The following is a 25,747-nucleotide window of genomic DNA, read 5'->3' on the forward strand; positions in this document are numbered from 1 at the left end:
CAATGGAATCTGGTTGTGTTCTGCTATAAAGGACCCCTAGATAGTTCACTCGGAGATAGCTCACTTAATATTTTAATATACTTATCATATGATCAGGAACCTGTTTGGTTCCTTCTTCTAATGGAAGAGCACTGCAGTGATCCCGCTGTTATTTATTCTTACTGTTGTCTTGTATCTTTATCTCCTCTGCAGGGCATTTAAAGCAACGCTAATACACATTTACTGCTATTCTACTACTAGACTGTGTTCTATGTGTTCTGTGTTTAATATACAAAATAATCTTCTTATTTAGGACTCTTTTATATTTGTCTTATAATGTAGAGTATTATGTATTAATGTTATATGGAGGTATCTAATGTGATTATATCTAATGTGATTTGAATAAGCAGTTTGCTTCTCTGAAAAATTACACACCAAATGTAAAAAACTAATTATTAGTTGTGCTGTTGCATGAATTTAAAGTGATTATTCATAGTATATTTTTGTTAATAATGCAAAGTGGTGTTATTGCTGTTATTATTATTATATAATGTACTTTTCTGATGTACCAAATACAGGCAAACAAATTATTTTTCCACAATACTTGAAATAAACACACACACACACACACACACACACACACACTCATTTCCAACATTCGGCCATTAAGAAGCTTCTTTATTTGTCATGTGCACAACATGCCATGGACGTCCACACACTTACATGCTTATTGTGAGTCTGATTATCTGTCTAAATTACAATCATCTGTAAGTTAGATCTACAAAGCGGTATGTGAAGTTCCGAAGTGTTTCATCGTACCGACATAGTGGAGATTTACTCTCAGCGCAGCCGCAAAACAAGTCCGTGTAGGAGGGACTGACTCCATTGGCTGTATAGACTGCATGTCTATGATTGGCTGCAGAAAAATGACGGACAGGTAACTTTGGCTGCTGATTGGCTTAATAAAAATGACTGACATAAGAAATCGGTTGTGTAATTGGCTTCAGTTGAAAATGATTGACATGTGCTCCGCCCTCTACTTTCCCGCTGGAGTTCCTGTAGTCTCTCCCTTTTTCTCCCTTTTCCCACTTTTCTCGCCATTAGTTGGGCGGATTGGAGATACGCGCGGTAAGTTCATTCTGTTTGATAAAATGCGATGTCGGTGCAGTTTAAACAACGTGTTTTGTAAGCAAATTATGTGTTTAAATTGTAGGTTCACCCAAAAGTGGATTAAATGTAAAGATTAAAGTCCTGGGGAAGTTAACGCTACGCATCTAAAATAACGGGACACTAAACTGGCTAACAACTAAAATGACGGACACCAGGCACGATTGCGCAGTTATATTTAAAATAATTTAACGGGGTCAGATATATGTGGTCAGTTATTGTAAATCTGGATTTTAAGTCGTAGTTAGTCAGTGATCTTTCCAAATCGTCCCAGTTAAAACTCCTCTGGTCTAAACGTAAAGTCGCTGCTGTGATGTGTTTTTTACAGTTAGTTTCTGTTCAGTTTCAGCCATTTTGTAGTGTTGTCCACATTCTCAGTGAACAGTTCAGATTCCCTGTATAGTTCATTAGCTGTAGTGTTACCTGTAGTTAGGATGGGACGGTCGACACGGACGTTTCTACGCTTGTTTCGAGTTCCTGAAGCGCAGCGGTTTGAAACGCTGATCCGAAGTGTGGTTCAAAACGGCCATGTCACGTGACCACAGGTGAACTAAGCTTGTGTTTCTACAGGTGTTATACAGTACCTGCTGCTCCTGGCTTTGACTGACAGTGTCTGAAACAACCCTGATCACAGATCTGTCTCAGTCACACACTCTATGGATGCTTATAAGTCAAGAAAACACACCCCAACTTTGAGGGGTTTTGTGAGAATAGAGAATTGAGAGACCGAGAGATTTAGTGTTGTCTAGATAGAAGGTTATTGAGAGGACATATTGACTAATAGGCTAGTGAGAGACATCCAGTGAGCAGTAGTTATAGATACAGTGACATTAATATATAGAAAGTATGTAGAGAGAGATCCTCTGGTTTACTGACAGGAGTGATGTGCTGTATATCCACACATTTATATAATGGTAAAAACACCTGTGTATGCCAGCAACAAGTGTTCACTGTGAATGAATCTTTTCCAAGACTGAGGAGGTAATTTGGGAAGAAAACAAGCCGACTCAGACCCAAAACAGCAGAACAACTAACATTTTAAAATATAAATATTATAATAAATGAGATGTTCCTTTATTTTACTTTATTGAACTTCATTATCCATAATCATAATTATCTATATTCACAACACTTCCTTCTGCCATAGATGAAATATGGTCCACACAGAAAGTTAATTAAATAGATACCAAGAATTTTAAAAGCCTTACAGAACACAACAGAAAACAAGCATCCTTTGTTGTGGTTGTATGGTAATTTCTCTGAAATATTTATTGATCATATGTATCGATAGCCTGGCATAACCGACCAGAATAATATCTAGGCAGAGTAGGTTACTCTTTGTTTTTTACAGAAAAAAATTATCAAGATGTTGGCAGAAGTGGCCACTGTGGAGATCATGTCAGATTGTATCTGTTCAACAGGCCCAGACGTGATGGACGAATTATGATGAATATTATTTAATTTTGTTTTTCTTTATATTATATTTGTTCAGTATTGTGTCATTGGCTAAAGATATTAGTGGATTATGCAGTTAAACTCTGTGTCATTGGTTAAAGATGTCGGTTGTACGGTTGCGTGCGTTTAGACGTCATTTCTTGCAGTGCTGAGTGTTACCCACACAGTAAAACTCTGTGTTAAACCCAGAGACTCTGTGTTACTGATAAAATGTAAGTCAGGCATCTTCTTTTTATGGTGGTGTTTTGTTAGGAAAAGGCAGTGTTAGTTGATGTTTAGAGTTATCATTAAAGAGCAGACACGTTACTCCATGAGCTCTCTGTGTAGGTTTAGTTTCATATTTTAGCATTTACCACATCTCTCCTCTGGTAATACTTTGTTTCATATCAGCTGGGAGATGTACTTCCTTTGTGTATCAGTCCTTGAGTTTAGGAGGTTTAATCAGTAGTTTAAATGTTAGTTGTGTCACTGCATTTCTTGGTTTATCAAGTCACTGAGTCAGTTCTAGAGATTTGCCGCTAGATGGCACCCAAGCACCAGTTACTGTATATTCAGCTCACTATAGACATTACAATCGACTGTAAAAGGCTTTTCTGTGTATTGTGCAGGTTGTCATTTACAAGCAACATTGACATTTAAAGTAATATCTGTATGTGCTTGATCTCTTAGCATTATTATCCTATTCTCTACTTCAGTTCTGTAACATCAAAGCCCATAACTGTTATTACACCTTTGAACTCAGTATGGCTTTAAGTGTTCTGGCCAACAGACCAGGTTGAGCACAGTTATAAAGCCAACCAGTGCCATTCATCCCAGTCCCCTACAGTAGTCTTTACTACACTTTTGAGACCTTGAAACTATTTTCAACACAACTGCTTCGAACATCTCAATGTTTCACAAAGCCTCACTTTTCCCACCATCACCTATAGTGTACTGTAAATGTAGTGAACTACTGATGTATACTGATTAAGGACAAAGATACCACCACCTATAGTGTACTGTAAATGTAGTGAACTGATGTACACTGATTAAGGACAAAGATACCACCACCTATAGTGTACTGTAAATGTAGTGAACAACTGATGTACACTGATTAAGGGCATATAACAGACATGTTGTCAGGTTCAGTATCACTATTTTGGCTGAACCCAAAAGTAACAGTGACAGAATGTTAATGCAACAAGAAACAGAATAAACAAATCTTGTGCTGAAGAAATAAGCATTACAGAATTTCACTCTGTAGTTTTTGATTGACATAATGGGAACATGGACATAGCTATAGAGTTGTGTATTATTAAAGTCACAGCATAACACAACTGAAACTATAAATCATCACTATAGTGTCTTACTTCAATGCAGCTGCACCACTTTGTTCCAGATAGTTTCCATGATGAAATGTCACAATGATCTATTTCACAGACTAGCATTGATAGATTCTGTCTGTCATCTCACTAATGTGTACCCTGTGTAGTGTTCTATATAGACCCGTCTGTGTGGGGGAATGTGAGTGAGTAGAACATTACATTTATGGCATTTACCTGACACTTTTACAATTCTGACTGAGTACAACTCAAGCAATTGAGGATTAAGGGTCTTGCTGAGGGACCCAACAGTGGCAACTTGGCAGTGGTGGGGCTTGAACCACCAACCTTGCAATTACAAGTCAAGTACCTTAACCACTGAGCTTGGTGCACAAGCTCATGCACAGATTAACACACCGTATGCATCACTAGTATAAATACATGTGTTCTCGATAGATTAATGTGCCGTATGCAGTGAAAAGCTTTGAATCAAGTAAATTTAAATTGAGAATTCAGTGTAAATATAATGAAATTACACTTGAATTTATTTGTCATTGGGTGTGTTACATACTGGTTAAGCTGGTTGCTAAATGGTGTTATTTGGTGCTTTGGCAGTTGACGGCCAGTGTGCACATATTTGGGCCATTACGCGTCAGAATAACGCGCCAACATAATATGCACATATATACGGTCTGTTACGGTATCTGAGTGCTCAGAGTATCACTCCAACAGAATATGCACATATATACGGTCTGTTACGGTATTTGAGTGCTCAGAGCATCACTCCAACATAATGTGCACATATATACGGTCTGTTACGGTATCTGAGTGCTCAGAGTATCACTCCAACATAATATGCACATATATACGGTGTGTTACGGTATCTGAGTGCTCAGAGTATCACTCCAACATAATGTGCACATATATACGGTGTGTTATGGTATCTGAGTGCTCAGAGTATCACTCCAACATAATGTGACCATATATACGGTCTGTTACGGTATCTGAGTGCTCAGAGTATCACTCCAACATAATGTGACCATATATACGGTCTGTTACGGTATCTGAGTGCTTAGAGTATCACTCCAACATAATGTGCACATATATACGGTCTGTTACGGTATCTGAGTGCTCAGAGTATCACTCCAACATAATGTGCACATATATACGGTGTGTTATGGTATCTGAGTGCTCAGAGTATCACTCCAACATAATGTGACCATATATACGGTCTGTTACGGTATCTGAGTGCTCAGAGTATCACTCCAGGGCCTGAGGGAACTTTGACGCATATATGAGAGCTTTATGTTCTCATCCACATGTATGTTTCATACAACTTTTTTATGTGTCTGTATTTTTATATGTTCTTATTCTTCCACTTTGTATCTATTTTATGTAGTCTGTTTCACATGGCAACAGACAGTCCTACAATATTTCACTACATGTAGTACTGTGTGTAACTTTTGTGACGAGTGAGACGAACAGACTCCCTCCACTTTGTGAAACATTTACTGACATTAAACATTTAAGACAAGGGCGGCACTCACACGTTACATTAACAGGGAACAAAAACACTCTTAACCACAACACTGGCTGCACAAACATGGATACGAACATGCCGCTAACAATGACCAACACTGAGACGCGCACTGGCGGGTTAAAGAGACGGACAAACTCAACGCTGAACCCGGGGAGGTGCGCGTCATCACGGGGGCGTGGCCCCTGCACCACGTGACTTACGGGGGCGGGGCAGTCCGTGAGAACAAATATCACAGACACAGTGAAGGTCTCCACAGGGCTTTGGGAATTAAGAACCAGCACTGAAAACCTTTACAAAATCGCTCACCAAATGGGAACTGTATAATATTCATTCATTAATACATTTGAAAGCATCCAGACTTCAGTTCCCACTGTGTGGAAACATTACATCTCCTGTGGGAAGCATTCTGGGAAAGTTGATTACTTATTATGGGGATTTGCTATTTAATTTCTTTAAAATAGAAAAACATACAAGTGATGGTGCACAGCTTTTTGTGTGTTTAAAGGGAATTTTAAATATATTCAGTATAACATTATTTATGTATTTAGTGGAATATGTAACTGAATCCAGTAGTGTGTTCAGTGTTCTGCTGTCAGCACTATTTCAGTTGTCCACCTGCCTTGTTAATATCAGTGTGTACTTCATTTTTAATATGTTGTCAATTTTGTCAGGAATTTATTCACTGTTGATTCATTCTGTGTATGAACTGTTGACAGGAAGCAGAGAGCAGCATCTCCAGTGTCCAGTGGTGTATGTGTGATTCTCCATAATGGGGAATTATAACTCCAGCAGTAGAGGAGGAACCTCTGATCCAAAGTGAGGAGCTTTCCATCAGCACTTAATCTGAGAAAACAGGAAGAGGGAATATTCAGGATAAATGGGATGTAGTGAAGGATGTAATTACTCAAAAGTTTCCTCATCTTCATCAGGGTAAAGAGAGCAGAGTCTCCAGCACCCAGCTGTGTGTCTCTGAAGAGTGATGTGTCCATGGGTCATCTTCCTAGCTTCAACAGTGGACCTGTGCCGTCTGACCCAAAGTGAGTGAAATAATCTGAGTGTGTAATGTGACATTATTGTAGGTTTGGAAGGGTGGAGGGTGCTGTTCTGTCAGTAATGTAAGGTCTACTCCATGTTTACAATTCTAAGCTCATTTGTAAGGTGTGTTACTGATGATCACTGAGTGATGATGACAGTCAACAATTCCAGTTATACAGCTCCTCCTTTTAATGACAACATGTATGACATAGTGGGGAAAATAAGAGTTAAGCTCTCTGAGAATGAGTTCTCATTAAGTGATATGTGTACTTTTTAAATACCTTAATAACTAATAGGGAAACAGACCACAGTGAGGTTTTATTTTTAGAACCTGGTTCAAAGTGACCAGTCCTTCAGGTTCGATCTCCTCCAAGTTCCCCCCAGCCCTCTGTCCTCTGTAGCCGGATCAATCCGGGGAAGTCGAGACACTGACACCAAGGTAGTGAATCAAGAGAGTTCCACTTTATTGAGGAAAGCACAGAGTATATATGTGTCCTGTATCTACTATCTAAATCTGCAGGATGACGGGGGGAAAAGCGAGGCATGATCTAAGGGCCTACGTAGAAAGGAAAGAGACAAGGTTAGTAAAGATGTTCTATGCATGAACGAGCCACGAGCTGTTCCCGTGCCAGCCATGAGCTACTCCTGTGCTTAGAGAGAGAGAGAGAGAGAGAAAGGGAGTGATAAAGGAGACAAGAAGGGGGAGCGGATGACCTCGGGTGACCAGCTCACGGTCAAGCTGCCATGTCATGGCTGATGGGCAGAGACCTTGCATTAGGTGCCTGAAGACAGAAAGGCTCCAGTGTCTAACATTCCTAAGAGTTATTAAACACTCAGCTGGGGTTGTATAATTTGTACTCTACAGTACACACCTGTAACTTTTGAACACACACACAAGGAAGAGGATCCAATTGCAAGTGGTTTTAATAGTGAAATCAAACCGATCCATGGGGGTCAGACAGGTGTTCGCGGTCAGGTTGTTCCGAGGTCAATAACACGGGGCAGAGTCTGGGGGGTGTCCAGGTGCCAGGAGGGAGACGAGGTGTGAAAAACGGGCAGAAGTCGGGAAACCAGGAAGACAAACAAGATTCTAGAACACTCGGCACGCACCGAGTAGGAATTGTTCATGACGTGAACACAGGGGAGGGATGCTGATAAAGGGGCCGTAATGAGGAGAATGAGGATCAGGTGTGTGCTAGAACTCTGGTGAATCAGATCAGGGGTGTGTGCAAGTACGCATGGCAGTGCAGGGCTAAGTGTGGTTACTGGGGTTCATAACAGCAGAGGAGGGTGAGGTGTTACTAAACACTCAGCTGGGGTTGTGTAACCTGCACTCTACTGTACACACCAGAGGAGCCTCATGAGATTTTATTGGCATGGAGACCTGCATAAACTTTACAACAGTTCTGTTAGTAAAGTACCTATAAATGTACAGATGCAAAACTGATTTACAAAGATACATCATCTAGAGATGAGATGTAGTGAGTCGTACAGGTAGTCTCTCTCTGTCTGATCTCTTGGTGTCTGATGTGTGTTTGGTTTGTAGTACAGGTAGTCTCTCTGTCTGATCTCTTAGTGTTTGGTGTGTAGTGCAGGTAGTCTCTCTCTGTCTGCTCACCGAGTGTCTGATGTCGGGTGTGTAATACAGGTAGTCTCTGTCTGATATGTTAGTGTCTGGTGTGTGTGTGGTGTGTAGTACAGGTAGTCTCTCTCTGTCTGATCTCTTAGTGTCTGGTGTGTGTGTGGTGTGTAGTACAGGTAGTCTCTCTCTGTCTGATCTCTTAGTGTCTGGTGTGTGTGTGGTGTGTAGTACAGGTAGTCTCTCTCTGTCTGATCTCTTAGTGTCTGGTGTGTGTGTGGTGTGTAGTACAGGTAGTCTCTCTCTGTCTGCTCACTGACTATAAGACAATAAACATCATCCCAATAAGAGAGACACTGACTGTAAGGCAACTGAAGGAATAGCATTGCTTTAGTCTTGTAAACACCTACTGATAATACCTCTATATCACCACTAAATGTCATCTTATACCTACCCAGAGTTACATGTCTAATACTGTTAATACTTCTACATCACCACTAAATGTCATCTTACACCTACCCAGAGTTACATGTCTAATACTGTTAATACCTCTATATCACCACTAAATGTCATCTTATACCACCCAGAGTTACATGTCTAATACTGTTAATACCTCTATATCACCACTAAATGTCATCTTATACCACCCAGAGTTACATGTCTAATACTGTTAATACCTCTATATCACCACTAATTGTCATCTTATACCTACCCAGAGTTACATGTCTCCTCACCTTGAGGAATCTTCATCTATCTCAGTGGGTGCCAGTGGAGAGGTTTCTGCAGATTCATGTGTCTGTATTTTGTCTGGCTGAGAACAGAACATGTTTCTTTGGAAATGTGCTTGTGAATGGATAGCTATCAGGGAACGCTCTCCTCCCACAGGTCACGTGGTTTGGCCCGCCGTGTGCAGTGGGAGGGTCTTGTTTATCGTGTTTGTAACCACGCCTGCACACACCTGCACCTGGTTTGGACTCGTTATGTCTGTGTATTTAAACCCAGACTGGTGTGTGCAGGATTATCAGTCATTGTTCATGGTTTGCCTTTGTTCATGGTCATGTTGTTGAAGTACTTGTTCACCACGTTAATGTTAAACGTGTTCATGTCTGTTTTCACTATGTTTGTGTTCATCGAGTACGTTAAATGTGAGTGCCGTAGTCTTCCGTCTTTATCAATAAATGTCTGTCTACGTCGACGGAGTCTGTGCGTCCTGCGACATTCGGATCGTTACAATAACATAACGCAGACTGGCTTCTCTGGGCTGTCTGTCCCTGGACTACTTTCCTAAGAGAGGATAAAAATGGATGTATTTTCTGATCAAATTCTAATACTAAATCATACTGTAACGTTGCTGCTGGCCCGAGTGCTGATGGGCGTGGAGCAGGACGCACAGACTCCCTCGACAGAGTGAAACATTTATTAACATAAAACACGAACAACAACGGTGGCACTCACACAACATTAGTGACAGACATAACAGTACATTTAATTAGACACGGGTTACACAACATTGAACAATGGATATACACACGTTTAAACAGACTTCAGCAAATAATGACCAACACAATGCAAACACTAGCAGAGGTTTAAATAGACACATGACAGTAACCCGTGCAGGTGCGTGCAATCAAAAATTGCTTGGCTGCAATTGACGGTGAACCCCCCCCCCTGCACGGAGCAGGCCGTACCACGTGACTCGTGGGGGGGAACGTCCCGTGACGTACACATTACTTGATCAGTCCATAAATATAAAATTATATATTCTAATTTTTCCTGGAAGAGCTTGAAGCAGTGTGAAAAGTCTAACACTGTATACAACCAACCAGGGTGCCTGGATGTGTTTTAATGTTCCTTGTATGTGTGTAAAATGAGTTAAACTCACATGCAGGGAAGATAACATGCACTGTTATCCTGAACTACCCTCAGAAACCAGCAGTGCATCTGTTAAGCTATCAAGAGGTTTGGTATTTCACCAGGTTGATTGTTCCTGCAAACCTGCCAAATAGCATTAATCTCATACGACAGTGTAAGTTCTAGTTAAATTATTTAACCAGTCTCATAAAATGGTTGAAATTTTATGTAACATTAAATTTAATCATCAGCATTAGCTGTTGACATTTAATAACAGTAAAGATCCAGTTACTTATTACTTATTACTCCAGGTGAGACAGTGCAGTAGATGTAGTGCTACTAGACTCTGACTGACCCCAGGTGAGACAGTGCTGTAGATGTAGTGCTACTAGAGTCTGACTATCCCCAGGTGGGGCAGTGCTGTAGATGTAGTGCTACTAGGTTCTGTCTATAATCATTTTGGATTTTTAGTGAATGCTGTTTAGCAGCAGTTTTGGGGTTTCTAGTGACATGCTCACTTTTGCCCTTAAATATGTCCCTCTAAAGAGTTTGAGGTAATTAGTAAACTGTACTCTTATCTGTATGTGTGTGTGTATATATAGTCTCCTCATTGACGTCATGTATGTATGTGTATAGTGACTCATCTCTGATGTGTGTGTGTGTGTGTGTGTGTGTGGTCTCATTACATGTCTGTATATATAGAGTTTCATTACTGATTGTGTGTATAGTATCATTAATTTGCATGTTTGCATATGTATAGTATTGTTACTCATCTATCTATCTATCTATCTAGCTACATTTCAGACTCTTGCTAATGTTTTCTATAGTCTTTAACATCGTTCCATCATTTCTGACTTTCTTCTTGTTTTGCTTGTTCTAACAGTGTTTGTTTTTGCCATATGACGCCGTGTGTCTTATGACCCGTTTTTCCTGTCATTAGGAATGTCCTTATAATGTCAGTTACATCCTACTAACCTCTAGCCCCGCCCACCTCTAGCCACGCCCACCTCTGACTCCTGAGTGTTACTGTACAGTGTAAATCTCACGGTGCATCTCCCACTCTACTGTGTATCAGTCTGTTCCTCATTAATGCCCAGTTCTCCATCACTATCCAAGTTCATTTATTTCAGCACACAAGTCTGTTAATGTTTTCATTAGTACTTTATTATACAGTAGTATCATTACTGACATTATGACTGTATGTGTCTACAGAAGAACTCATCTTGTTCTACATCCACACAAAGACAAGGAAGAGTCCATACTGCAGGACTCTCGCACACCAGTGGATGATGTCCTACACAGAGACTTACACACACACAAAACCAGCATGAAGAACAAGTATGAGAGTTTATTTGAGGGAACCAAATCACAAGAGAATAAAACCCTCCTGAACAGGGTTTACACACAACTCTACATCTTAGAGAGAGAGAGTGAAGGAGTAAATGAAGAACATGAGGTTTTACAGATGGAGAAAACATCCAGGAAACAGCTGGTACAAGACACGCCAATCTACTGCTCAGACATCTTTAAACCTGTACAAGGTCCTGAAGGAGACATGAAGGAAGAGAAGATCAGAGCTGTGATGGCTGAAGGTGTCAGACACACAGAACCAAAAGAAGATAAAGGCCCAGAAGTGCCAAAGCTCAGAACTGTTCTGACTAAAGGCATTGCAGGCATTGGGAAAACTGTCTCAGTGCAGAAGTTCGTTGTGGACTGGGCAGAAGGAAAAGCCAATCAGGATGTAGATTTCATGTTTGTGCTTCCATTCCGGGAGTTGAACCTGGTTAAAGATAATCAGTACAGTCTGCATAGACTCCTGTGTGACTTCCACCCTGAGATCAAAGACCTGGACCCAAAGATATATGATATGTACAAAGTTGTGTTCATCTTTGATGGCCTGGATGAAAGCAGAATTGAACTGAACGTTTCCCAGTGTAATAAAGTCTCTGACATAAGCATGACATCATCAGTAGGTGTGCTGATGTCAAACCTCATCAAAGGAGAGCTGCTTCCCTCTGCTCTCATCTGGATAACCTCCTGACCAGCAGCAGCCAATCAACTCCCTTCTCAGTACATCAACCGTGTGACAGAAATTCAGGGATTCACGGACCTACAGAAGGAGGAGTACTTCAGGAAGAGAATCAGTGACCAAGACCAAGCTGAGAAAATCATCTCACACATAAAGACAGCAAAGAGCCTCCACATCATGTGTCACATACCAGTCTTCTGTTGGATCTCAGCCACTGTGCTTCAGAAAATACTAAAACAAACTGATACAGAAATCCCTAAAACTCTGACTGAGATGTACATACAGTTCCTGCACACTCAGATCAACATGAAGAATGAGAAGTATGAGGGGGAAAAGGAAAGAGATCAAAAGAAACATCTGGAATCCAACAGGTCCATGATTCTGAAACTGGCTGAACTGGCTTTCAAACAGCTGATGAAGGGAAACGTGATGTTCTTTGAAGAAGACCTGAGAGAGTGTGGCATTGGTGTCACTGAGGCCTCCGTGTACTCTGGGATCTGCACTGAGATCTTTAGGGAGGAATCTGTGCTGTACCAGAGGAAGATCTACTGCTTGGTACATCTGAGCTTTCAGGAGTTCCTGGCTGCTCTCTATGTGTTTCACTGCTTTATCAGCAATAACATGATGGCTCTACAGGCTTTACAGTTACAGTCCATTCAGTATGTTTCTCTCCATGACCTGCTGAAGGCAGCAGTGTGTAAAGCCTTAGAGAGTCAGAATGGACACCTGGACCTTTTCCTCCGTTTCTTGCTGGGCATCTCACTGGAGTCCAATCAGAGTCTCCTACAAGGCCTACTGACACACACACACAGCAGCCCAGAGAGCATCTTGGGCACAGTCCAGCACATCAAAGGCAAAATACAAACAGAGGACCTCCCCACTGAGAGATCCATCAGCCTGTTCCTCTGTCTGTCTGAAATGAAGGACCAGTCTCTCCTCAGAGAGATTCAGGAGTATCTACAATCAGAGAAACACTCAGCACAGAAGCTCTCTCCTGGACAGTGTTCAATACTGGCTTACATGCTTCTGACCGCAGAGGAGGTGCTGGAGGAGTTGGACTTGGAGAAATACAACACATCACAGGAGGGTTACAGGAGGCTGATCCCAGCTGCTGCAAACTGCAGGAAGGCTCTGTGAGTGTTTAACTATTATTTATTCAATAATTTATATTAGTAATTGAGTACTGATGGCTAAATGTTTCATTCACCCTCACAAGGAAGATGCCACACAGCTTTAGAGTTGAGACACTGGATCATTTATTTGGGGTCCCTCCATATTGTCCAGTATTCCCTCAACTCACACACACCACAACACACCACTAGGTGGTGTAGAACCAGCAAAAACATTTAATATATTTCAATATGAAAATACCACTTCCTAATGAGTGTTAATGGGGGTATCTGACTCAGAATTTAAACTAGTCTTAATGAGTGTTAATGGGGGTATGAGAGTGTGAATTAAAACTAGTCTTAATGAGTGTTAGTGGGAGGTATGTGATTATGAATGTACAGTCAGGGTTATGATTCAGTTAGGTTCACTTTGCTAGGATTACTGACTGCTACTGACTTCAGTTTATCACACCAAACTTTAGCCACTTTACTATACTATTAAGTGGAGTCTTTAATGAAGCTAATTACACCCACTGTAATCTACAGCTACAAAAGTTAAACACAGGACGTTCTCTCTCGGCTCTTTCTACAATACCTGCCTTACCCTGTGTACGTACGTGGATGACACAGTGTATTGTAGTTAAAGATATAGAAGTCGTAGACATGGAAAGGGAGATCACAAGGTTTCCAGAGAAACCAGATTTAGGTCAGAGGTCCTTCATCAGCTGTGCAAGCAAATAGCCTGTTTACACCTTAAATTAAGGTGTTTCATTTCCAGATTGTACCAGAATTCACTTTGGCTGGATTCTGTTTAGACTTTTCACTAAAATGTGTCCTCAGAGTGACCAGATGTGCTTCGATCTTATTTTAATATTTTAAAAGCACACCAATCTACACATCCTTTCTGTTTTGCTTCCTGAAACCTACATGGTAAACAAGATTCCTTGCAGACTATTACCAGTGTATTATACAATCTCAGATATGGGCAGAAACTGTCTACAACTGGCAATGAGGCGTCCAGCTGTAGCCCTACAGACAGATCAGACCCCTGAGAGGATCAGCCCTGTGATGGGCAGAAGTGTTTACTAAGCAAGAAAAGTTCATGAAAAAGCATGTATATCTAAAAAAACAATTAAGCAGCTGACTTTTGTGTTAATACTACTAAACCACATAAATGGACTTATGAGAATGACCTAACTAGCTGCTGATGTTACCACTAACTGAAACAGGATGTTGTGATTAATGTTCACCATTAGCTAGGCTAGATAATTTACTACTTGGTGAATTGTCAGTTAAGTGATTCAGTCCCGTCTGCCTCAGCGCAGGAGAAGCTTTGACTGGCAGCAGATGTAATTTCTGTAGTCAGCCAGCAGATGGGTTTCCACTTGAGTAGTTGTACGCAGATACAGAGATTTTCACTTGTATCAAATGCGATCAACATCCGTCTCTGACCACTTCTGACTGTGGTTTCAGTGATCAGTGTGTCTTGGCTGTTTATGACTTGCATTTCATGTGGTAGAGTGAAATCTGAATGTTATCTGATCACTAAATTCTGTCCCTATATCTTGGTTATCTCATAATTTTAGCTGTTACTTCATTTTTAATTCCTTGTAAGCAGTTACATCACTGTTCTAATCTTGTGTTGTGTAGTAATAATTTAATGACTTTCCAAAGGTTTGTTGATTCATTAATTAATATTACAGCTCTAATTAATGTAAATCCTGAGTCTCTAACACACCTGCTCCAGACTCTTTCAGACATTGATTAGTTCTGTCTAGTTCTAGTTCTATGTAGCTGTCTTATACTGATTGTATTTATATACCATAAAGTGAATAGCAGGTAATAACAGGTATTAGATATTAATGTTGAAAATGTTCATTAACTGCAAGTCTTTTTATTCAGTATCTGCCACTAGTTTGGTTAGACTGACTTGCTTGTTTTCTTGTTTTCTTTCTCAAGCTGTTCAAACCAGTTCTGTGCAGTTTGATGTCTCACTCTGTTTTAAATGTGCTTTGTTTCCTCTGTATTTGCAGACTAGGTAACTGTAGGCTGGAGACAGATTCGTGTAAAACTGTATGTTCCACTTTGGCATCATCAAATTCCCCCCTGAGAGAACTGTGTATCAGTATCAGCACCCTGGAAGATGAAGGAATTAAGCTGCTTTTTGATGGGCTGAAGAGTTCACATTGTAAACTGGAGATACTCAGGTGAGACACTGTAGACTGGGGATACTCAGGTGAGACACTGTAAACTGGAGACGCTCAGGTGAGCACACTGTAAACTGGAGACGCTCAGGTGAGCACACTGTAAACTGGAGACGCTCAGGTGAGCACACTGGAAATAATTTTTTCTAAAATTCTTCCTCTTTGACTCTATTTTTATGACTTGATTGTTTAGTCTACAAATATGTAAATTCATGTTTAAAAATAGCAATTAATGAATAATTATTGTTAACAGAATGTTGTTTGTTATTTCTGTGTGCCTTGATTTCATGCTGTTTTAACACTGGGCTTTATTTTCTGTGTCTTTGCAGTCTTACAGACTGTAACCTCACAACAGACAGCAGTAAACGTCTGTCCTCTGTTCTGACATCAGCCAAGTCCTTCCTGAGAGAACTGCACCTCAGAAATTGTGACTTTCAGGATTCAGGAGTGGAGCAGCTCTCTGCTGCACTGAAGAGTTCACACTGTAAACTGGAGATACTCAGGACATTTGTTTAACTTCATTTGATCTCATAACGTAATGGATCTTAATATGGTAAAGGAGATTTTCCCAAGGTGACAAGGGCATGATAATGTGTCAACAGCTACCAGTTCACAGTCAAATGTGTGGACTCCATGAGCTTTATCAACACCTACCAGTTCAGAGTCAAATGTGTGGACTCCATGAGCTTTATCAACACCTACCAGTTCAGAGTCAAATGTGTGGACTCCATGAGCTTTATCAACGTCCTACCAGTTCAGTTCAGTATGGCTAAAGGCTTATATTAGTTTTCTTGTACATGGGTATTATTGCATGTAGTTTGTTATAGTTAACAATACATTAACACAACACACTGTTCTCTCATGAGTAGACTGAGATATCTAAGGCACTGATCTAGAGAAATACTTCATTATGTTAAATAATACAAATTAAAGTGTTGTAACAAAGTTACAATTATCAGTTACATGGCAGTTATCTTTATAGGTGCAGTTATACAAATGTAAAACAGTCTGGCTGTTATTAATAAACTGTACACTGAGTGCAGTGCAGGTGTTTGAATGGTGCTGTCTGATACAATTACACTGATACAATGACACTGTCTTGTACAATTACACTGATACAATGATACGCTCCGATACAATTACATTGTCTAATGCATTGATACTGTCTGATATGTGTCTGTCTCCTGCAGAAGAGCCCTTGTCCAGAATAAATGCTTCTATGTCAGTAAATATGTCCAAAATATCTCTGCATCAGGTTAATTTACATGAATATTGAAAAGGAGCAACTTTTATTTGACAACTGAATATAAAATGATGTATTCACAGTAAAACAGTTATATCCTTATGAAGTGACGTATTCACAGTAAAACAGTTATATCTTTATGAAGTGACGTATACACAGTAAAACAGTTATATCTTTGTGAAGTGACGTATTCACAGTAAAACAGTTATATCTTTATGAAGTGACGTATTCACAGTAAAACAGTTATATCTTTGTGAAGTGACGTGTTCACAGTAAAACAGTTATATCTTTATGAAGTGACGTGTTCACAGTAAAACAGTTATATCTTTATGAAGTGATGTATTTAGGTGATCGGGGCTTTTGGATCATTTTCTTGTGTTCAAGTGAGAAGCACCTCCCTTCCTTCATGAATTAATGTGCTAAAGCTGCTCTGACATTTCACTTTCACCAGATTCTGACAGTTTCTTCATAATCATTTGTTTCTAAAATTCTTCCTCTTTGACTCAATTTTTATCACTTGATTGTTTAGTCTACAGATATGTTAATTCATGTAAAAATACCAATTAAGTGAATAATTATTGTTAACAGAATGTTGTTTGCTATTTCTGTGTGCCTTGATTTCATGCTGTTTTAACACTGGGCTTTATTTTCTGTGTCTTTGCAGTCTTACAGGCTGTAATCTCACAACAGACAGCAGTAAAAGTCTCTCCTCTGTTCTGACATCAGCCAAGTCCTTCCTGAGAGAACTGCACCTCACAACATGTGACTTTCAGGATTCAGGAGTGGAGCAGCTCTCTGCTGCACTGAAGAGTTCACACTGTAAACTGGAGATTCTCAGGTGGACTGTCTGTTAAGTCAATACTGAATTGAAAATTAAGAAAAGATTGGATAGTGATGTATGATGGGATAGTGAAGCATGATGAGATAATGAAGTTGGCTGTGCCCTGGATGAATGTCTGTATTATCTCAATCTCAATAAAGGAGGCTCAAAATGCCATAGTGAATGAGCTAATTTACATCAAATAGTAAAACAAGTTCACATTACACTGTATAACATTATACTGGAAAAACAGACCCATCAGGAAAAGGTTTCAGTAGTTGTACCTGGTTTTACAGGAAGGAGGCGATATAGCAGTTCCCATAAATATAGAGACTAGAATTGAAATGAGACACGAGAACAGGGCCGATGCTGCAGCCCCTTTGTTCTGCCCTCTGATTAAGTTACTAACCCCTAACCCCTACCCCCTACCCCTCTGATTGTTACTAACCCCTGTCAGGAATGGCCACCCTCCTGGCGCCCCTGTTGTCATGGTTTCCCTGTCGTCTGTTTTCCTGAACTCCCTGGTTCCATTCCTTAGTTTCGTTTTCTCCGCCCCTCATCTGTTCCTTTATTCCAGTCCGTGTTTTGGTTCTCCCTGTTCCCATGTTCACCTGAGTCTGTTCTGTGCCTGATTTGTCTTGGTTATTTAAGCCCTGTGTTTTGTCCTCTAGTTGGTTGGTTATTTTGGTAAGTCACGTTCCTTCTGTCACATCTGTATTATGTTCCTGGTACTGTCGTCGCCATTGTGTTTCCATTTAGTCTGTTCGTATGTCATTTTACCCTCAGTGTTAACCCCGTGCCATTGCTTATTTTGCTTTCATGTTTGTATTTCCCGTGTTAATAAACCACCCCCTGCACATGTATTCTGCCTCTCACCTGTTCCTATGGGAATTGTTACTAACCCTTAACGACTAACCCCTACCTCTCTGATTGTTACTAACCACTAACCCCTACTCCTTTGATTATGTTAGTAAAAAACATTGACTCTAACCCTAACCAGTATTATGAAAATGTTTTTAAGATCAACACAATGTACAGCAGGAATCCAATAATTGCACAGCAAACTACACTCATTTCATCTTCTTAAAAGCCACATTAACAACAAGTTTTTCAGGCTTCATGATCTAAATGCATTTTTGTCTTAATGCATTAAAAGATACCTCACTGAATGTAAAATTGTTGCCATTGCAGACTAGTAATGCATATTTTTAAAAGTCCAAATATAGATTTACCAGTCTTATATAAGATTTCAGAAAAAGGGCTTAGTTCAAGAAAATCTAGTTTAGTTAAACAGAAATTATTTAGGGTAGAGGTATTATTTATTTTATTCACTTCTGACATATACTAGAGGTAGAGTTTGTGATAACTCAGAAGAATAGATTTTATCTAACTGCCACAAGTCATCAATGTTTACATCATTCTACATTGGAGAAGGAAGTGTGGTGGAAATTCAATGAAACGGGGAGTCAGATGTGGATAATAAGTAAAAAAGGTTATTATTAGAAAAGAAAGATTCCACAGAGTGTGGGGCTCACTACCAAGAGAAGCCCCGAGTCATACAGAGCATTGCTTGATATACAATTCTAACTGTATGCATTGACCAATCACAGACTTCCTGCCTCTTGTTGCTATGGCTCATATACCATTCAGCTTTAAGCGTTGCTTATCTCTTTCAGGCCGGCTGGTAAGAATCTTGCTTGACTGTCATCCCTTAATTGCAGGCAATAAAGCGATTGCAGGCAATAAAACGAGAGACATCTTCCTGCTTATCTAATCTACGGTCTCACTCCCTTAAAGTTCTTTGCTTACATAAACATTTTTCCTAGGGAACAGGATACTGCTGAATGTATGTGAATCACTGAAGCACATAGTATTTCCTTTACAGAAGGTAGAACAATCTTTCATTGCACCATACAAATGGGATGAAGTCCACAATTTAAGTTTGTGCTGTAAGAGCCTCTCTATATTGTTAACAATAAATATATTCCCAGATCAACACAGCGTTTATAAACATCTAAAGAAATCTGCATAAAGACTAATGGCTCTTAAGGGTTGGGGACAGTGTAGTGAGCTGTACAAAGACTAATGGATCTTAAGCGTTTGGGGACAGTGTAGTGAGTTGTCATTTTACAAATGGGTATGTGAGATACATGATGAAACTGAAGATTACAGTACCAGTACCAATGTGTAAATAACTCTGAACAGAGCTAAAACAGACTGGGACAAGCTTAGGAGGTTCACCATTTTACAGAAACCTGCTGGGTTATTCCACGTTAGCCAGTGACTGAAAACTCAGTTAAAAACAGTGACTAACTCATAAGAAACAAGACTGGAGAATCAGGGCAGTGAGGACCAAAGAGCAAACTGGAAAAAATTTTATCGCATCAAAAAATATTTTCTTAATTGTTTAAGGGTAGAGTTGACTGCAGTTCTCCTTTCTAATTATAAATTAATATAATATAAATATAACAAATAGCAATGTTGAAAATGAACCATAAAGTTCAAAACATTATTGGCAGATCTGCACACTTCTGTTGCTATGGAAACAAAGACTACCAACAATTATTACAAATTTCAACAACATTGGGAATATTTACATCAAGAAGATAATAGACATATTTTATCATGAAAAAATTAAGAATATTAAAAAAATGTTAACTTCCAGATAAAAAAAATTAGTTTCATGGTTTGTAATTCCAAACTTTTCTTTACAGTAAAGTCTGCTACGTGCAAACACATTTTCCTCTTTCTCCCTCCCTGCAGACTGTCTGGTTGTTTGGTCACAGAGGAAGGTTGTTCTTCTCTGGCTTCAGCTCTGAGCTCAAACCCCTCCCACCTGAAGGAACTGGATCTGACCTACAACCACCCAGGAGAGTCAGGAGAGAAGCTGCTCTCTGCTAGACTGGAGGATCCCCACTGCAGACTGGAGACACTCAGGTAAGTAGAAATCCCCTGTCCTTGATCTGATCTGATACTCAACTGTGTGTTCTCAAATACAACCTGCTCTCACACACAGTGGAGCAGGAACATTAGTGTTATTGTGGTTCAGACTGGTGCTGACGTGTTACACTGTTAGTGTGTGTTAATGAACTCAGTGTCACAACCAGCTGTGTGACGGGAGCAGCTGTGTGAGGGCACTCTTTTCTCTGCTGTGTGAGGTGAGCGGCTGTGTGAGGGGACCAACTGTGTGAGGGGACTCTTTTCTCTGCTCAGCTCTTGGCACTGCAGGGCTTTGTAGTGGTGTGAGTGGAGGTCTCTGTTTTTAAGTGTAGCCAGTATTTAATCATCCTTTTCTGAATTTTGAGTAATAGTGGAAATTGGCCAAAATTAGATCTACAGCTGGGTGTTTGCTCCATTGTGAGTGGCCCCCACACTTCACAACCACACAGCAGAATTGGTTCTGTGATGGACTGGAATATTTTGAGCCAAATTTGAATTGGTATTTGAATGTGAATTTGACGTTTGATTGCACAGATGCCCTGCGTGTTTTCACTCTCAGTTCACTGACTGCTGGAAGATCTAATTGTTGAACTAATTTTCAATCATAATATCTACAGGTTTCTAGTGTGTGTGCAGGTCCAGGGTCCAGGTCTGTCAGTACTGATCCAGTAGGTCCAGGGTCCAGGTCTGTCAGTACTGATCCAGTAGGTCCAGGGTCCAGGTCTGTCAGCACTGCTCCAGCAGGTCCAGGTTCTGTTGTATCTCCTGCTCTGTGGATAACAGTAGAACCAGGTCATCTGTGTAGAGCAGAAACGTTCTTTCTGAGTCATGTAGAGTGAGACCAGGTGCTGCAGAGCGTTCTAAAATGATGGCTTATTCATTGATGTAAATGTTGAATAATGTTGGGCTTAAGCTGCAGCCTTGTCTCACTCCACAGTCCTGAGAAAAGATCACGGTCCTTTTGATGTCAGTCTTTCTACCACACCTGTTGTTTGTGTGCATGGATTTAATGTCATATGCTTTACCCCCTACACCACTTTCCAGTAATACATATCTACATATACTTACACAGGTCACATTCATACAGGAGCATTTTAGAATATCCAGTCAACCTAACCTCCATGTTTATGGACTGTGAGAGGAAACCAGAGACCCAGGAGGAAACCCACACAGACGGAGCATGGAAACTCCACCCAGATAGGGACTTAAACCCAAGACCCTAGTGCAGAGAGTCAGACATGCTGACCACCAAGCCCCCGTGCTTTACAGTGAATACACTGCGAGAGAAAGGGTCTAAATCTGTTATCATACAATCCACTGTGCTATTACCAAGAGGTGAGCAAAAGGTGCATCTCCCCAGAGTCCCCTTGTAGCCCACCATTGACAATGTACTGACCCAGACTATGACAGATCTGCAGGAAGTCTCTTCCATTTCTGTTCACCTGTGTGTCAGAATTATATCAGGAGAGATTAGTTATATTTCTTGGGTAATGGCATCTAAATATGTGAGTGTTACCTTGTTCTGTGTTGGAGTCAGGCAGAGATCCAGTACGTGTGTTCAGATCTCCACAGATCAGCACACTTCCCTGGGCCTGGAAACCACTGCTCTGATCATGGAGACTGGGACAGATGTCTTCATTATAATAAGGGCATCACTGGGAGGACTGGAGATTGTACAAAGGAATATTTCTTTTGGAGTGTTTATAATCTCTTTGTTGATTTTAAGACAAATGTGTGATTTTTGTATTTCAGAGGAATTATGAATTTTGACAGTTGTGATTTCTACCAGATAATGATTCCACCCAAATCTCTCCCTCTTTCAATGTCAGGGGGCTTAACAGCAGGGAGGATGATTTCCTGGTAGTTTACAGGACAGTGAGTCACCCAATCAGATTTACACCAGGTTTCCTGGAGAATTATAACGTCCTTATCTTCTGTATTATTTGTGAATTCAGTGTTTATACTTTTGTACCCAAACAGGGACGACTTTATGCCTTGAATGTAACAGACAGAAGAGTTTCATTATTTAAATGAAGTATGAAAGGAAAAATACAGATACAAATATATTCAAAGTGAGAGAAACCTGTAAAAGTGAAGGATTATGTTGATATATGTACAGACATTCATGTATACGAATGGATTACCTAAATTGGCATATGTGAGAAGCTGGAGGGCATCGCTGGTTCAGGGACACAACATTGGCAACTTTGGATCCTGGGAAAAGCTGATCCACATTTAAGAATTTTCTATTAGAATCAAATAACATTACTATGTCTGCATTTGTAGGAATATTTGTATGAGGTGTTTTATCTGGCTCGGAGTGTGCAGGGTGTAGTTCAGGCTGGGCTTTTGCTGAGCTAGGCAGGTCTCAGGTTTAGGCTGGGCTGGGCTCAGGATTGGTGGGACGTGGCTTAGTGGAGGTGTGGTGTGGTTCTGGCTGAGTCTGGTGGGCTCTGTGCTGGGTGTGGCAGGGCTCAGATTGGGCAGGGCAGTGCTCTGGATGGACCGGATGGGGCTCAGTGTGGGTGGTCTGTGGTTTAGGGGTGATGGAGCCTTTCTCTGCAGAATCAGATGTCTGCTGCTTGGCTTTTAGTCTCTGTAGCTCCTCCTTCAGGGTGGTCATGGTACTGTCCCTGAGCTGCAGTTCCTCTCTGACTGCACTGAGCTCCTCCTGAGAGCCTCTCTGTCCTTCTGGAGCTCCTGCACTTCTCTTAGTTCCAACAGTGAGTTTCCTAACTGGTCCAGCTGATCTTTGAGATGCTGGGAGGGTTTGTTGGATGGTGGGTTGGACAGATGTTTCAGCTTCCTGGAGAGAAAGACTTTCTCTTACCTGGGGTACCATGCTCTGCAGCCGCTCTGTCCTGTGTTGTACTGGTCTGTCCTGTGTTCTGAGAGAACAGAGAGAGAGACTGGTGATGGTGGTTTTGTTCACTGTGTTCTGTATATAACAGGAGACTGGTGACGGTGGTTTGGTTCACTGTGTGAGAGTGCTCTCTCTCTCGCTCTCTCTCTCTCTCTCGCTCTCTGTGTGTGTGTGTTTCTTTAGGTTGGAGTATGCAGGGGAGATCAGAATCATACCAGGACTAAGAAAATGTAAGAAGCAAATGTGTACACACACACACACACACACTCACAGTATGTGTGTCCTCTAATGTCTCTTCTTGTGTGCAGATGCGTGTGATCTCACACTGGACCCAAACACAGCACACACATGTCTGTCTCTGTCTGAGGGGAACAGAAAGGTGACGGGTGTGGAGGAGCATCAGCCGTATCCTGATCATCCAGAGAGATTTGATTACTATGAGCAGGTTGTGTGTAGAGAGAGTCTGACTGGACACTGTTACTGGGAGGCTGAGTGGAGTGGGGAGGCTGTTATATCAGTGACATATAAAGGCATCAGCAGGAAAAGACACATTGGTGGCTGTGTGTTTGGATGTAATATAAAGTCCTGGAGTCTGGAGTGCTCTCGGAACAGTTACTATATCAGTCACAATAATAACTACACTAACATCTATGCCCCCTCCAGCTCCAAGAGAGTAGGAGTGTATCTGGACTGGGCTGCAGGCACTCTGTCCTTCTACAGAGTTTCCTCTCACACACACACACACACTTACACACTTACACACATTCCACTCCACATTCACTGAGCCCCTCTATGCAGGGTTTGGTGTTTGGTATTCTGACTGCTCAATGTGTGTGTGTGTGCTAGAATAGCCTCCTGTGTCCTGGAGAACACCTGAGTCTACAGGGAAACGCACATCACTTACTCACAAATTAACACAGGAATTGTTTGATCAGCCTTTACTGATGTGATTTAATGATGGTGAACATGGAAATAGCTTTATTTACTGAGGACCTGCAGGGGACGAGACATTTACTGTACGTATGTGAGATTAAATATTGTTCTTATAATATGTTACTAGAGCTTAGGTTTAGTGTTTATCTGGCCAGGAGAGTTTGTATATTGTAACTAAAAACAAAAGTAGATTAAGAGAAAAATGAACTTACCTGTGATTATCTTTGTGGAGAGTCTTCCATGTTGTTTTGGAGGGAAAAGAAACCATATCCTGTGTTGAAGGGGACTTTTATGGGGAGTTGTGCTGCCCAAAGACAGGAAGTGATGTCACATAATTTCCTGATTTTCCCTGTATATGTTTATAAGGGAAAATTCAGTAGAGTGGTGTTTTGAAATTGACTGAAGTTGGAGAATTTATGATTGCTGGATTTTTTCTCCTTGAACTTGTAAATGCTAAATTCTACTTTTTTGAATATTTGTGTTTTTTTCTTTTGCACTGGAAGCCAATAAACACCTTTTCTTTTGTATCCACTTGGAGTGTAGCCATGTGCCTGTACCACTGGACCATTACAATGATATTTCCATAAGTGCAGGATTAGTGGTCAAAATACTCCACAAATACTCTTAAAATACTCCACAAATAAATACTCCATACATAAATACTCTTAAAATACTCCACAAGTAAATGAGTCTTCAGTCTGCGTTTGAAGACAGCAAGAGACAGTTAGTTCGTACTTCCATCTGGGAAATGGTCAGAAGAGTCTTGATGCTCGTCTTCCATGAGACTTGAAGGAAGATGTATTTGAGGTTGGGACTGGGCTGTGACCAGTTCCATCACGTAGGGATGAGTGTTTTTCTGTAGGAGAGTGATGGATTTCACCACATGGAGGACGTCTGATAACAGGTCTGATAACAGGTCTAATAACAGGTCTGATAACGGGTCTAATGACAGGTCTGATAATGGGTCTAATAACAGGTTTGATAACGGGTCTACTAACTGGTCTAATGCCAGGTCTGATAACTAGTCTAATAACAGGTCTGATGACCGGTCTGATAACGTGTCTGATAACGGGTCTAATAACTGGTCTAATGACAGGTCTAAAAATGGGTCTGATAACAGGTCTGATAACTGGTCTATTGACAGGTGTGACAACTGGTCTGTTGAATGTGTGTCTGTCTGTTCGATATGTGTGTGTTTTGCACGTGCCTGTCTGTTGTGTATGTGTGTGTGTGTTTTTGCACGTGTCTGTTGAATGTGTGTGTTTTGAGTGTGTCTGCTGTATTGTGTGTGTATTTGGCACGTGTCTGTCTGTATGTGTGTGTTTGGCACGTGTCTGTCTGTTGAATGTGTGTGTTTTGTGTGCCTGTCTTTTGTATTGTGTGTGTGTGTGTGTGTGTGTGTTTTGCACGTGTCTGTCTGTTAGATATGTGTGTGCGTGTGTTTTGCGCGTGCCTGTCTGTTGTGTGTTTTGCACGTGCTTGTCTGTTGTATTCTCTGTGTGTTCTGCACGTGTCTGTTGGATTTGTGTGTGTGTATGTTTTGCGCATGCCTGTCTGTTGGATGTGTTTGTTTTGTGTGTCTGTTGTATTGTGTGTGTGTTTTGCACATATCTGTCTGTATGTGCGTGTTTTGCATGTGTCTGTTGGATGTGTGTATGTTTTGCACATGTCTCTGGTGTGTGTGTGTGTGTGTGTGCGT

At 40.8% G+C, this 25,747-nt stretch overlaps 1 protein-coding gene and 1 pseudogene across 2 annotated transcripts in view; one reads left to right on the forward strand and one right to left on the reverse strand.

Annotated features, from left to right (window-relative positions):
- LOC118241310 (uncharacterized) overlaps window positions 1-25,747 on the reverse strand; it is a 451,150-nt gene that overhangs the window by 34,542 nt on the left and 390,861 nt on the right. The window lies entirely within an intron of this gene.
- Window positions 1,010-24,579, forward strand: LOC145656991 (NACHT, LRR and PYD domains-containing protein 3-like; annotated as a pseudogene). The gene is made up of 10 exons (XR_014122749.1): window positions 1,010-1,107; window positions 6,159-6,258; window positions 6,372-6,479; window positions 6,998-7,057; window positions 11,120-13,069; window positions 15,079-15,252; window positions 17,157-17,330; window positions 20,076-20,249; window positions 23,299-23,345; window positions 23,424-24,579. The product of XR_014122749.1 is annotated as an NACHT, LRR and PYD domains-containing protein 3-like (transcript).

This window comes from Electrophorus electricus, chromosome 1 (genome assembly GCF_041902795.1).
Source record: "Electrophorus electricus isolate QZ-2024a chromosome 1, ASM4190279v1, whole genome shotgun sequence".
NCBI lineage: Eukaryota > Metazoa > Chordata > Actinopteri > Gymnotiformes > Gymnotidae > Electrophorus > Electrophorus electricus.